The 14,761-nt window shown below is 41.3% G+C and overlaps 1 protein-coding gene across 5 annotated transcripts in view; it reads right to left on the bottom strand.

Annotated features, from left to right (window-relative positions):
- Positions 1–12,102, bottom strand: part of Akap11 (A-kinase anchoring protein 11) — a 61,826-nt gene extending 49,724 nt beyond the window's left edge. For all 5 annotated transcript variants that reach the window (XM_045144861.1, XM_045144864.1, XM_012950959.2 and 2 more), the window contains exon 1: positions 12,007–12,102. The gene's annotated coding sequence lies outside the window, so the exon portion shown is untranslated. The remainder of the gene's footprint in view (positions 1–12,006) is intronic.
- Between the last annotated feature and the right edge of the window lie 2,659 nt (positions 12,103–14,761).

The following is a 14,761-nucleotide window of genomic DNA, read 5'->3' as shown; positions in this document are numbered from 1 at the left end:
ATAATTTTCTGTTGATCATAACTACAATAAACAAAAGCATTGGTGCTCAAGCATCAGATAACAGTAATGCAGGCCTGTGACTAATCTGCAGGAAAGAGAAACACTGCCTGCCAGCTACTTCCAGGTCACAACACAGAAAGAGGAAATTCAAGTAGTCTAGCAGTGACAGTGGTTTTAGAGACAGACTCAAAGTTTGGAGACACAGTTAACTTAAAATTTCAGGATACATTACTAAAGGGAGAATGAAATGAGAGCAAGAGCTCTAGAGATGTACAGAAGGGTTCCCCTATAATTTTTGGCTAATTACTAAGAGCCTAACACTGGGGAAATAATAACCAGAGAGCAGTTGACCACCAGATACCTGAAGCAAAAAGAGCTTGGAATAGTTTCCACTTTTTACTAACCAGATTGAGGGCTGGTAATGGAGCAATAGACTCTTCCCAAAGTTACTTACACAGGAAAAATAAACATTATGTTGAAGGCTCTTTTCAACCCAGACTAACAACACTTAAACACAAACCTTGAAACAATTCAACGAATTCCAATTAATCTGTGTGCTTCAATGATATCCAACCCTCTTAAGAACTAGAATTAGAATTCAAGCAGGCAAAGCATAAAACTGGCAGACAATAAAAGACTGTAAAGTATGCAAAGGAGGGAAAAACAGGGTTCTAACTAGGAGAGAAAAGCTGACAAATGCAGACCTAGAAAAGGCAGCTTAAAAAAAAAAAAGAGACAGAGATGAGGCCATTAATAGAAAAGGACTGTACATAAACTATGTGTAATGATGTCTCACACAATTAAGGAGGAAAAAAAATATGATCACAAGGGAGAAACAAAATATCAGACTGAAATTGAACTTTTAAAATCGAAAGTATTTCTAAACTGGAGAACATAGTGTATGCAATTAACTGCAAATTAGACACTGAAGAAGAAAAGGTAAGTTGTACAGAGTGTAACAGAAACTATCAAAAATGTCTATGGCCACACCACCCTTAATGTGCCCAATCTTACCCGATCTTGGAAGCTAAGCAGGGTCTGGCCTGTTTAGTACTTGGATGGGAGAAACTATCAAAAATAAAACGCGAGGACTGGAGAGATGGCTTAGCAGTTAAGGTGCGCTTGCCTGCAAAGCCTAAGGACCCATTGTTCTTCTCTCCAGATCCCATGTTAGCCAGACACCCAAAGATGAGGCAAGCACAATGTCACATATGCCCAATAAGTGGCAAAAGCATCTGGAGTTCAACTGCAGTGGCCAAGGCCCTGACAATGCCAATTCTCTATCACTTCTCTTTCTGTCTCTCTCTTGCTCTCTCTAAAAAAAGAAAAAAAAGAAAGACATAAAACATGGTAAACAGCCAGCCGTGGTAGTACATGACTTTAATCCCAACACTCCAGAGGCAGAGGGAGGAGGATCACCATGAGTTCAAAGCCACCCTGAGATTGCATAGTGAATTCTAGGTCAGCCTGAGCTAGAGTGAGACCCTATCTCAAAAAAAAAAAAAAAAGGAAAACAAAAACAGATAAACCCAGATAAAAAGGGCAGGTATATGGAGTCACAAAAACTAGAGCGGTCAGAAACAAAAGCAAAAACATTTTAAGACTAATGGATCCAGAATTTACCAAATGTAATGAAATGAAAGGGACAGATACAAGAAACACCAATAAAAATTAATAAACATAAAGAAAACCACCAAAGTACATTTTGACTAAATTGGTAGAAAGCAGTAATAAAAAGCAATCAGGCTAGGCATGGTAGCACACACCTTTGATCCCAGCACTCTGGAGGCTGAGGTAGGAGGATGGCTTTGAGTTCTAGGCCAGTCTGAGACTAATTCTACTTCAGCCTGGGTAGAGCAAGACTTTACCTTCCAAAACAAAACACAAACAAAAAGCTATCTGGGGACCACTGAGTAAGATGACGGCATAGTAGACACACCAAAGCAGCCTGAAATACACAAAAAAACAGCAAAATAAAAGTGAAGGTGTGTAAGGTACTATCATCCTCAACAGAGAAACAGGAGAGACACAGAGTTTCTAGCAATCAAGACATCCAGCCAAGGGCTGGAGAGATGGCTTAGCGGTTAAGCGCTTGCCTGTGAAGCCTAAGGACCCCAGTTCGAGGCTGAATTCCCCAGGTCCCACGTTAGCCAGATGCACAAGGGGGTGCACGCATCTGGAGTTCGTTTGCAGTGGCTGGAAGCCCTGGCGCGCCCATTCTCTCTCTCCCCCTCTATCTGTCTTTCTCTCTGTGTCTGTCGCTCTCAAATAAAAATAAAAAATGAACAAAAAGACATCCAGCCAAAATCAGCTCCAGCCACAACGCTGGTCCACACAGCTGCCTGGCTCTGCCAAGGCAGCAGGAGAAGCCAGGTGAAGGGATTTTCCTTTCATACCAGGCTCCTTGCAAAGTCAAGAAACCTGAAGGAGAAGACAGGGGAACCAGCTGAGCAGCTGCTTTAGGAGAACACAAATGGAACCAGCTGAGCAGCTCCGGTACAATTCTACTCTTCTGCAAAGCCTCCCTTCCCCCAACCACCAGTGCTATGAACCACTGGAAAATCACCCACCCAACACCCTCCCTCCTCACACAGCACCCAACAAAGCACATCAGAACACCAGATACAATGACCCAACCAGCCTGAGTCCACAGCACAAAACAAAGGGATTGAGGTAGACACGCAGCATAGATGAGATTGGAAACCATCCCAAAAGGTAACAGGACCCATTTACACAAACTGAAAGTGTTAATCTCAGCTTTCATGTCAGGACAGGTTATGTGTTAGGATTAGATTGATGCATTTTTGACTGGGTTTGCCATTGTGAAATAAGCTGTATTTTGGTGTTGACTATTGTTGTCTTTGACATTTCCTGACTTATAGGACCTTTGTCTTTTTCTGCAGTCATTATTGGGGGCAGTGTCTCACTTGGCCCCAGGCTAACCTGGAATCCATTTCAGATCAGAAATCTCAGCTTCCCAGTTGAAAGAATTAAGGGTGTGGGGCAACATAAGGGACTTTGATTTATTACATTATCTGTTTACTTTAATCCTACTCTTGCCTAAATACTCTGTGCTGTTAAATTTTAGAATTTGCCAGTAATTTTCTCCTTCCAGCCTACTAGAATACTTGCACAGCAGGCAAACTCAAGACTTAGGATCACTTCTGCTGTTAAGGTGCCACACCTGGCACCTTAAGCTCCTACCCTAAAGATATATAAAGTCGACTTACATGTTTAGAATACTATAGATAATTAGAAAACCCAAGTAGCAAATTAATTCAAGATGCAAAAATATCTACATAATACAAGAAACACAAAAAATCAAGACAATACAATTCTACCAAAATTTATAAAACCATCAGCAATTATCTCCAGTGAGACTGATTTAGATTAAATGCCTGACAAAGAATTTTTTTTTAATTTTTTTTTTTTTGAGAGCGACAGACACAGAGAGAAAGACAGATAGAGGGAGAGAGAGAGAATGGGTGCGCCAGGGCTTCCAGCCTCTGCAAACGAACTCCAGACGCATGCACCCCCTTGTGCATCTGGCTAACGTGGGACCTGGGGAACCGAGCCTCGAACCGGGGTTGTTAGGCTTCATAGGCAAGCACTTAACCGCTTAGCCATCTCTCCAGCCCACAAAGAATATTTTTAAATGATTATATCTATGTTCAAAGGAATCAAAGAAGAAAACCAACTGAAGGAATCCCAAGATAACACAAAAAACCAGCTTAAGTAATTAAGGTCAACATAAGACATGAGTAAGGAAATAGAAATAATGAAAATACCAACTGAAATACTAGAAATACAAAACAGTGTAAGTCAAATAGAAAACTCTGTAGAAAGTCACACCAGCAGAATAGATCAACAAGAGTACAGAATATCTAGACTAGAAGACATGATACCATCCAACAAAGAGTAAGACAAACTAATAAGAAGGCATGAATGGGAATTTCAAGACACTTGGGACACAAGGAAAAGATCAAATGTAAGAATTCAGAGCACAGTAAAAGGAGGAGAATTTTACTCCAAAGGCATAGTAGGCATTTTCAACAAAATCAGAGAAGGAAATTTCCCCCAAATAGGGAAAGAGATGCCAAACAGATACAGAAAGCCTTTAGAACACCAGACAGACAAAATCAGGAAAGAACCTCTCACTGCCATATTATAATTAAACTACTAAACACACAAACCAAAGAAAATATATTGAATGCAGTTAGAGTGTAGCAGACAGCTTCAAGTTCACTGAGATGAACTTTCAGACCAGGTACAGTTATGGAGGAAGGGATTTATTGAAGCTTACAGATCCAGGGGAAGTTCCATAATGGCAGAAGAAGCTGGCCTGCCTTCACAGGCCCAAGCAGACAGAGAGAAGCACAAGCCTAAAGGTCAAAAGCCACAACATACTTCAGGAACTCCAGCTAGGCACACTTTGCATATCTTTAGATTGAAATCAGAAACCCACCACCACACCTTAAGACCACCCAGTGACACTGCCTCCAGCCAGGTAGCCAGCAGATGCAAACTACAAAAAATAAAGAATTGAATATATTGGGGGCCACCTATTCTATTCAAACCACCAGGGAGAGAAACATCAAGTCACTTATAAAGGCAAGCCCATCAAGATAACAGCAGATTACTCAACACAAACTTTACTTGATAGAATCCTTCATATTAAAGATAAAGAAAAGCACACACATAAGGAAATAGGAAAAAAATAAACCATACTCATATAATAGTTAATACAAGCAAGTAAAGGAAAAACAGGAAGAACTACAAAACAAGAAGACTTAAGGTCACAGATAATACCAAACACAGTTCTAGTGGGTGACTTCAACACCCCACTCTCATCAACTGAAAAGTCATCCCTGCAAAAAATAAACAGAGAAGCATCTGTATTAAATTATGTCATAGAACATATGGACCTAGCACATAGCTACAGAACATCACATTCAAATGCTACAGAATATACATTCTTTTCAGCAGCACATGGAACATTCTCTAAAATAGACCAGATATTAGGACACAAAGCAAATCTTAACAAATACAGGAAAATTGAAATAATTCCTTGCATTCCTTCTGATTACAATGAGATTAAACTACAAATCAACAGCAAGAAAAGCTATAGAGCATACACAAAATCATGGAAACTAAACAGTATACTACTAAATAATGAATGGGTCCATGAAGAAGGTAAGCCAAGCATGGTGGCACATGTCTTTAATCCCAGCACTCAGGAGGCAGATAGTATTGCCATGGTTTGAGGCCACTCTGAGACTACTTAACAAATTCCAGGTCAGCCTGGGCTAGAGTAAGACTCTATCTTGAAAAACCAAAAATAAAAATAAAAAATCAAGAAGGAAATTTAAAAAAATCATAGAATCAAATGATAATGAGAACACAACATACCTCTGGGACACAAAAACCAATCAGGAGAGAAGCAGTCCAGAAAACAGATGACACTGTACCATGGAGCCACTGAGAAGAAAATAGGTGCCAACCTAGAAGCCTGATCCTAAGGAAAATGTCTTCCACTAGTAAGAACTGTAAGAATTCATCATTAACTAATCACATAAGAATAACTATGAACAGAAATTCTTCAGCAAAGGAAAAACAATGCCAGATGAAAATCTGGATCTATCAATGCAGTAAAGAATGCCTGAAATGAAAAACATAATGGTAATATAAAAATTATTTTCTCCCTTCTTAGGCTCTTTAAAAGAAAATCACTGTTTAAACTAAAAATAACAATGTACTCAGCATAAAGAATATGACAAAAAAGAACAAAGGATGGTGGGTGGGAGGTGAAAAAATACTGTCATAAGATTTCTACACTATATATGAAATGATGTTATTTGAAAAAAAAATGTTTAAGTTAAAGTGGTAAACCCTGCAGCAACCACTAAAAAAAAAATCAATCAGTATTATGCCTAATAATGGGCAGGGAAATATTGGTGATGTCATCCTCCTTCCTGAAGAGACTGCGACTCGCCTTCACAGGAATGCATGCAGCTACAGGTAACAACAGCTACCTGATAAGGCAGGAACTGAAAGGTTGGCCCTTCCCTTAAGTGCAGACCTGTTTTTGACTTACAAATCTAAAACTACCACAGCTATCATTACTATATTTTTACCTTTCACAACAACAATCCATTATGTTAAGACTGAACATTCCTAACATCAAGATGCTTATTTTCTATAGTTTCTGCCTGTTTACTTTTTATTCCTCAATCAATTTCATTCCTGCATGCACAATATACATTTTGTTCTTCTCACCCTTAGCTTTAATGACATTGCTGGTAGGCAGGTCTTTGTAGCCGAGGTCTGTGCATTAAGGTAGAACACTTACTGGCAGCACCCTAGGTCTCTACACACTAGATGCCAGCAGCATCCACTCAGCTGTGAAAAACAACTCTCCAGTAGTCAAATGTTCCTCGAGAGGCAAAACTAACTTTAGTATTTGAAGCAGTGTGCCTTAAATCACAGTTAAATGTATACAAGTTTATGTCCTGCATTAATGGTAAACACTAACAGCAGCAGTCAACACTAGCATTCACAAAGTGCCTAAGTGACTTGGACATAATAGTGAAAAGCCTTGCTCTTATTGGCCATGCCTTACTCATCTCTGCATTCCTCAAAGGTCTTATCTACAACAAACAAACATTATTTATTGGACAAGCTATAAGGTAAAGGGGAATTTCACCAAGAACATGATACCATCTACCTAATAACTTCTTTTTAAAATCAATCCAGGAATATCTGCTCTGCTACATTTGTTTTCTCAAACATTCATAGAAGAAAGTCACCAGTCTTTCAACTACCTTCCAGGCTTGGTTCCTTTTCTAAAGCATATTTGAGCCTAGCCACTCAACGGTGTTTCAAGTACTGGCAAATACTAAGCCTGGATTGTTAGTAACTTCACAACTACTTCTATACCAACAGAAAATACAACTTAAAAACGCAAACACATACCAACTGAATCCTTAAGTGTTGTGTTTTCAATACAATCATGTGGTCCATAAGTTGAACAAAGTTCTTAGTATTATGCATAACCCATTAACAAGATTACTTCTAAGAGAAAGTATGTTCAGAATTTTAACCCAGGAACACATTCCTCTTTACAATTGACACTTGCTATTCTAAACATACATAACTGAAAAGGCATTTAAGAAGCCTCACAAATATAGTAAAATTACATAAATATAATTAAAATGTAGTAAAATTCTATTCAAGCTGCCAGGAGTAGGAATGTGTGAGTGGATATGCACTACCAAAGGTCTAGTGCTTGGCACATTAGACAAACCCTGTAAGCCCACACAGAGACCATTAACTGATAAGATATATGAGGTGTAAGGAATAGGGTGAAGGATGACCTTAAGGTTTCAAGACTGTTAAGAGAGAAGTGTTTTGAGCCAAACGTGGTTGCACATGCCTTAAGTCCCAGTGCATAGGAGACAGGCCATGAGCTCAAGGCCACCAAGACTACAGAGTGAATTACAGGTCACCCTGGACTAAAGCGAGACCCTACCTGGAAAAGCAAATAAAAAGTGTTACATGTCCATATGATGAAAGGCAACTAAAGTCAGATTTAGTTGGGGGTCAGACCTAGAAATAGTACTCTAAGAATCATCCATATATACAGTTAAAAAGTTGATACTGAGGCTGGAGAGATGGCTTAGCAGTTAAGGTGCTTACCTACAAAGCCAAAGGACCCAGGTTCAATTCCCCAGAACTCCTGTAAGCCAGATGTACAAAGTGGTATATGCATCTGAAGTTCATATGCAATGGCTGGAGGCCCTGGTGAGCCTATTCTCTCCCTATCTTCCCCTCCCTCCCTCTCTCAAATAAATAAATTAAAATTTATATTAATAATAATAAATTAATTATAAATTAATAATTAATAAAAATTATATTAATATATATTTTTAAAAGCTGATACTAGGTATTAGGAAAGAACAGAATATTAACAGAGAACCTAAAGGAGAAACCATGATCAATGAATGTAGGGCAGGTTTAAAAAAAAAAAGGAACCATAATTAGGTGGCAATCTAAAAGGCAGATGGAAGAGACTTCTAAAAGTCAAGAAATACAATCAAGTATGTATGCTCAACACTAGATTGCTCCTTGACAGTAGATGTGATGCTTTATCTCAGAAAACTGCAAAAGCTCAGTCCACAGTACCACACAGTACATAATCAATAAATACTAACTAACACCATACTTTTGCATTGTTCCTTCTATGTGGCAGCTATAAATTAACTGCTTTACAAATTCTTAACTCTTAGAAGCTATTATTATGATGATTATTACATGCACTTGACATTTAGGGAAGTAAAGCACAAAGCATGTGCCCAAACTCACACTTAGGAAAATCTGTCATGAAAAAGAGACTACTGAGTTTGACAACCTGAAAGCAAATTCAAGGCAATGCTGGAGAAGCTCCAGGACAGTACACTAAAGGTTCCCATCATCATCTCCCTATCCACATGACTGTCTGAAAGAATGTGCTTTGACAGTATGAAAACTGCCCTACAAACTGTGACCCACTTAAGTCTCCTCCCCATCCTTTTTCCATTTTTCCATTTCCATCTTACCACTCCAACCCCAGCCAGCTCCACAGGGATGAGAACGCTGACCATACATTCTTCCTAAGTACATTTATGACTGGGATTTGGAGATATTTGTCAGAAACCATGCTGCAGAGTCAAGGTGAGTCTGATGTTAGCACTCTGGCAAATCAAAGTACTGGGGAGACATAAACCAAAACAGCTTTCAAGACATGACCAATAGAAAGAAACTGGACAATGTAATGAACAGCAGAGAACTAAGACTGAGTTTCTAGAGGCAAACTTGAAGAGTGCCTGCCTCAAGACTATGTGGATCTCAGAACAATGAGCTGAGATCATACTGGACTTCAGGGGCAGTGCTCCAGCTATATAACAAACACCTCTTTAAAGTAGAGTTTATTCAAATGGCTTTTTGATTCTTATAGCCAAATAATTCTCAAGCCATTAAAGAAGGTCAAAAAAAAAAAAAAAACACTGGGAATAGTGCTAAAAAAAATGTAAAGTTTTATCATAGATAGATAGGCTTTTTGAGGTAGAGTTTCACTCTAGGCCAGGCTAACCTGGAATTTGCTATGTAGTCTCAGGGTAGCCTTGAACTCATGGTGATCCTCCTACCTCTACCTCCCAAGTGCTGGGATTAAAGGTGTGCACCACCGCACCCAGCTCTTTATCATACTTTTACTCCAAGAAGATTTATTGTTGCGGTTTTATTTTTATTTATTTATTTGAGAGAGACAGAATGTGTCAGAGACAGAGAATGGGCACATCAGGGAATCTGGCCACCACAAATGAATTCCAGATGTGTGTACCACCTTGTGCATTTGGCTTATGTAGGTCCTGGGTCCTTTGACTATGCAGGCAAATGCCTTAACTGCTAAGGCATCTCTCCAATACTGTTTGTTAATTTTTGTTATTGTTGATGCAGGGTCTTGCTCGAGCCCAAGCTGACCTGGAATTCATTCACTATGTAGTCTCATGCTTGCCTGGAACTCACAGTCAATCCTACCTAAGTATCCCAAGTGCTGGGATTAAAGACGTGAACCACCACTTTTTTTTTTTAACAAAATTTTGTCTGTGAGAATAAGCAAAAACAAAAAAAGAGAAAATATTTGGATTTGTGCAATGTTTTTAAACTGATATATTTTCCTTCGCCTTTGCCATATTACCAGTTTGTACACCCTTAACTCACACAGGCTAAGCTTATATCCTGACCTGTTTGCACCTCTCATGACCTCCCCTCCCAGTAGTTGATTTTTAACTACTGTGCAAGCCATTTCACACACACACACACCAGTTTACCTAAGTTTATCACTCTACCCAAACTTACAGCAATTACTTCTCAAAGGCAAAACAAAGCAACAAATGCCCTGAAAGCTTGAAACCTTTCCAAAAGGTTCTAAGAACCAGTAACACACAGTTAGTTGTTCATTCTCTTTGCCAGATGGAATAGGAGGGGGCTGTCCTTTACCCAGTCAAGTAAATTTCTCAGATTTTCTTCATCTATTGATAGACTTCCCCTATTTATATAAACTGAGGAATTTTCCTTTAAATGACCTACATGTATGATTTGAACTGGTCTACACAACTTTTCCATATTTCTTAGAATTAAAAGAAAAAAATCGCCGGGCATGGTGGTGCACGCCTTTAATTCCAGCACTTGGGAGGCAGAGGTAGGACGATAGCGGTGAGTTCGAGGCCACCCTGAGACTACATAGTGAATTCCGGGTCTGCCTGGGCTATAGTGAGACCCTACCTCGAAAAAACAAACAAACAGAAAAAAGAATGAAAAAAATCCTAAGTAGCATACTTTTTCACACCCTAAAGGGCAAAGGTCTCTTTACCTTTAGACTTGGTCTTGGAGTTCAGTAACACTCCCGCTGTAGTTCTAGGTATTAGGCAACTGCCCTACTACCTGCAACAATTGAGGAAAATCAAGGTCCTAACAGTATACTGCAAAGATCCTTTCAATGTGAGCAGTGGTGCAGGCCTCAGCTGCAACACACTAATCGCAAATCAGAGCTCAGATTGTGAAGTCAATTCTTCCAGACTCCCTTGAATCCTTTAATCTCTCATCTCACTCTGGTATAGCTACAACTAACTGTGTAATTCACTGTCAACTCTAGGGCCACAGTTCTGCCTAAAGAACATAACAAAGTATGGAAAACCAAGATATCACATGAAAAATGTTAATCAATTTTAAAGATTAGGTGGCACTATTTGCACTGACATCACTCATGACAGCCACTGGGCTGCCATTTACTACAAAATCATGACCAAGATATTCAAAGAATCATCTTTGCATAAGTAAGTACTCCAAATGTATTTTCTTTATTTTCCAAATTTTTCATACATAATAAAACCAATACAACATTGCTAACAAGGTGAGAAGACACCGAAAACTTGTTTGCGAAGCAACTAGATATTAAAAAAGCTAGAGAAATGACCAGGTATGATGGTGCACGCCTTTAATCCCAGCACTAGGGCGGCAAAGGTAGGAGAATCATCAGGAGGTCGAGGCCACCTGGAGACTACATAGTGAATTCCAGGTCAGCCTGGACTAGGAGACCCTACCTTGAAAAACCAAAATAAATTAAAAATAAATAAATAAAGCTAGAGAATTGGAATGATTAACCTCAGTATGTGCTAAGACCAGTCGCTACGTGTCTTAGCAGTACTGCTCACCATGGAATGGCTTCATATCGAAAGCTAATTAATTAGGTTTTTAAAAAGAGGGTCACTATCATTGTCGTTTTGCTAGGTTTCTTTTTAAATGCTTTGGTTACAGCCATATTTGATATCTTATAAAGCAATTCAAAGGCGTGGAATTAAAGTATCCCCAATCCATTTAGAATACGGAATGGGCATCATGCTCACCACTCACACAGCCTGGCAGAAAATGTGACAGCAAAAGCAAGGATCAATGCTCAGAGGTGGCTCTTGAGGCCTTCAGCCTCAGTCAAGATTTGAGCAGTGCCTGCAACCAGAGCTCTAGCTCTCAGGGGTTCTGACAGGGAAGGATGCTGTTTGGGGACAAAGTGCAACGTCCTCCTCCCCTCTCCTCCTCTTCCTGTATTATGTGCTGCCGTGCGCAAACACTAACACAAAGTAAGCACACCCACACTCACGCACCCAGGAGCCCAGCTCCTACGACCACCCGCGGCGACGGCTCCCGCGTCATGCTCCGGACTCCCTCCCGGGACCCGCATCCCCTCTGTGGGCCCGGGCTTCCTTCCCCACCCCTCTCCTTCGCCTTCCTCCCACCACCAAGGGAAGGCGCAGCTCCGCGCGGCTAGGAGCCAAAGCCGGGACTGGTGACAGGCCGAAGGACTAGGGACCACCGAACCCGGCGGCTCCAAGCATCCATCATGACCACACACCCCGCCGCCACCCCGGCCGACGCGCTACTCACGCCGGGGCAGAGCGTGCGTGCCCGGCTCACCTTGCGGCCGCGGCCTCCGCAGCTCACGGGCATGTCACCGGCCCATCCCTGGCCCGCAACGACCGGTGTCGCGTGGCGCGACCGCCGCGGGCGCCCCTCCGCACCAGCCCCGGCCCTCCCTCCCTCCCTCCCTCCCCGCCCAGGCCCGCCCCCTCGGCTTCCGCCGCCGCAGCTCCTGCCCGCGGTGCGCCTACCCCCACGCCTCCCACTCACTCTCGCGAGAGCATGCGCACCTCTCGCGAGAACCACCTGGGAGCCAGACCCGCGCAAAAGTGGGCGGGTTTTTAAAGAAGGAAAAAGAAAAAAAAAACCTTCCCACGTGCTCCGAGTCGCCAGCGCAGCGGGCTGTCGGTCACGTGACGTAGAGACGGCCTCTCCATTGGTCAGAAGCTGCAAAGCCGTGGGAGCTTTATACTCGAAGCTGACCTACGAACCTGCCGCTGACGTCTTGCGCGTTTCCTGGTCCGTTTCCTTGGAAACAGTTTGCCGGTACAGCTGGCCTTGTCTTGCTCCGTAGGTTTGGTTTCAGGTCCTCCGTGCCCTCCTTTCCACCCCTTGGGTTTACTGCCTGGGGCCTTCGAGGCTCCTTCTTCGCCCCCAAGGCTACCTTGGCCGCGTTCCTGAAGCCCCGGGCCCTTCCCAAAGCGACCCCCTAGATGAGGAAGCACCTGCGAACCCCATCCTTCCACATGGCCCGCCCCTTCACCCCAGCATCTTCTGAGATGACCACTCGGGGCGCACAAAGCCCTTGGTCCTCTGGAACCTCAGTAGTCAGTGTAGAGACCTACACCGCAGGCCATAGTGCTCACACTGAGTGGGTTAAGAATGTAAACCCAGAATTAAGGCTGTGGTCACAAAGAAGCCAAGCCTCAGATTAAAAGCCATGTTGACTGTTTCCAGTTAAAATAGGAAGGGATAGTCCAGCCAAGTGCACTATATTGGCAAGGACAATCTATTTATCAAATTGGAAATGGCTGTTACAGAAGACATTTTTAAGTGCATCCTCATTATGGTTTAAATTTGCCTCTGTTCAGTAGAGGGGTACTGGAAAGAAAGGGTTCAGTTCTAAGTTTACTAAAACAAATTTTGGTTGAGTTCTTACATGGTTTAGGCACTATTTCAGATTGTTGAGCAGTGATAAAGACAACTTTGTCTAGGTCCTAGAGATCTGGAGGTGAAAGGGGAAGAAAAACGTTAGTGTTAAGCAATATGCTGATAAATTATTGTAAGTAATCTGATGGTGGTTTTAATTGGGTGGCTACTTGGAGAGGGAAGGCCCTTTGGAAGAGAAGCCATTTAAACAGAAATTTGGATCCAGCCATGTAAAAATCGAAGGAAGGAGAATCTCTTATGAATAGAAATTTCAGGCCCTAAGTTGGGTCCCATTCTAGCACATTGTTGGAGGGAAGAATGAAAACAGTAAGAAATAACCATGGATAGGTAAATCAATGTAAGCTAGACCTCCTAAAGCTTTGCTAGCAAAGAAAGGAAATGGGGCGGGGGCAGTCTAAATGGAGTGAGAACCACTGAGGACTTCTAAAAAGGAAGAGCTACTATAATTTTCTTCTTTTTGGTAAAAGGCTTTTCCCTTCACATAATGGGTTTTATTCATTTTTATTTATTTATTTGAGAGTGACAGAGAGAGAAAGAGGCAGAGAGAGAGAGAGAGAGAGAAAGGGAGCACCAGGGCTTCCAGCCACTGCAAACGAACTCCAGACGCGTGCGCCCCCTTGTGCATCTGGCTACGTGGGTCCTGGAGAATCGAGTCTCCAATTGGGGTCATTAGACATCACAGGCAAGCGCTTAACCGCTAAGCCATCTCTCTAGCCCGCATAATGGGTTTTAAAGAGGCCAAAGCAACAGAAGCCATAAGACTTGTCCAGGTGAAAGACGATTATAAAAGACTTAATTTCCAATGACCTTGACATCTGCTGCTTTCTGTTTAGAATACATGGATTGCTCCTACCTATTAGGCATGGGATTTTATTTTTCTACTTGAGAAAAACAGGAACCCAAAAGGAAGGGTTCCTCTTTCATTTGTTTCCCTACATTTACATTACACAGATAATCACCTTCTAATAGTCAGTTCCAAGAGAAACAAAAATAAAATATGTTCCTTGTATAGTGTACATTTTGAAAGCACAGAAATTGGAGGCTGGAAAATAGACTGTTTAAGAAAAGGAAACACATCATGATATATTGTCTATATTTAGGGAAGTTGTCAATAAAAAGTTTAAAACAAAAAAAAAAAAGAAAAGGAAACACAAAATATGAAAGACTTCTAGTGTGAAACCCTTTCATTAGTAATACAACAAAATCAAGGTTCTTGGTCATCCTGAGTTTTAGCTTCCTCATACACGAAACAAGGCCAGTTACTCTACAGGAAAGGTAGTTAAGCTTGAATTCCACTTTGTCTCGCCAGCACCAGAAGAGGAAGCTGGAGAGGGAAATGAACTTTCATGAAAACCTAAGAGTCAGCAGCACAAGCCAAATGAAACTGGACACTCACACAGATGGCTGAGGCACTATGAAACTGATAGATACCAGGAATGCTTTCCTAAGAAACCCTGGCTCTCTTGGGAGTGTGAGATGGAAACATCGTCACCTGTTCAACCTATGTAGTATTTAATAAGTAATGATTTTTGTTTCTGATCAGAGTTTTAGAATGTCAAAGGCAATATCTTAAAGTTAAACTAGGATTTAAATTTTAATTAAAACAAGATTTAAAGTTAATTTGAAAAGGAAAACTGTTACA

This window comes from Jaculus jaculus, chromosome 3, assembly GCF_020740685.1.
Source record: "Jaculus jaculus isolate mJacJac1 chromosome 3, mJacJac1.mat.Y.cur, whole genome shotgun sequence".
Classification (NCBI taxonomy): Eukaryota; Metazoa; Chordata; class Mammalia; order Rodentia; family Dipodidae; genus Jaculus; species Jaculus jaculus.
This window is presented reverse-complemented; position numbering and strand designations above follow the sequence as displayed.